The sequence below is a fragment of the Apis dorsata genome, unplaced genomic scaffold (genome assembly GCF_000469605.1).
Source record: "Apis dorsata unplaced genomic scaffold, Apis dorsata 1.3 scaffold_127, whole genome shotgun sequence".
In the NCBI taxonomy this organism is placed as follows: Eukaryota; Metazoa; Arthropoda; class Insecta; order Hymenoptera; family Apidae; genus Apis; species Apis dorsata.
This window is the reverse complement of record NW_006263420.1, coordinates 766,129-767,163: the sequence shown is the minus strand read 5'-3', so window position 1 is coordinate 767,163 and position 1,035 is coordinate 766,129.

Here is a 1,035-nt window from a genome sequence, read left to right as displayed (position 1 = left end):
AAAAAAAAAAAAAAAAAAAAAAAAAAAAAAAAAGAATAATTCATCGCGCAAGAAGTTATGGGGATGAGATATATGCTTTAATTGGAAAGAAAGAGGAAAAAACGGAAAAGAAAAAAGGATCGTACATTTCAAGAATTCGTATTAAATTATCTTGGATAAACGCATTGTACACTTCTTACTTCCGATTAATTACTTTCCAGCATACCATTCGAATACTTTGGTTACTCTTATGGCGCAATACCGGTTCCGAAAACAAACAAGGATTAGACACGGACCGTTTTACACTCGCTGGTTCGCGTACGACCGATTATCGAGTAATAAAATTCAAGAAGGTCGTTAATTGTCCGGGCAAAAGTCAATTAAGCGAACGGGCCGTTAATTATGATAACAACCCCTGCAAGAGATAGGCGATACCCACGATTGTATAGTTAGTAGGCGAACACCATGGAACCGAGCCGACCGAGTCACCGTGTCAACTAGGGGGCTTAAACTTCTTGCAAGCGTTACGGGATCTTGGGATTCCGAGCCGTGAAAGAAAAACGACAACGGTTGGTTCGCGTGCACTCAATCAACGCCTACGGTTCTCTCTCTCTTTCTCTACGTGAACGAAACGGGGGAGAGATCGATGACGAAACGATAACGGCTCATTGTCCCTCGCGTATCGGTTTCAATGATCTTCTCGTCTCGCGTCGCTGCCTCTAGCGATAAGTAGCCACACGTCTGATGTATGGATTTTTTTTATATATATAGATAAGTATTATAAACTAGGTATGAAAAGATTCGAATCGATTGGATTTAATCTCAAATAGATGACAAAGAAAAAAAAATTGGTCTAATTTTTAATTTTTTTCTTTTAGATTTTACAATGAGTAAAATCTAAAAATGTGAGAAAACTTTTTCAATCTGTTCCTTCTTTCTAAGTTACGAAATTTTGTAGAACGAGAATCTCGAGTAATCGTGTAAATTTAACGGGTTTAAGTTTCTTAACGTGTTAACGCGTCACTTATCTGATTGGAATTTTTGCCGTTTCATTGT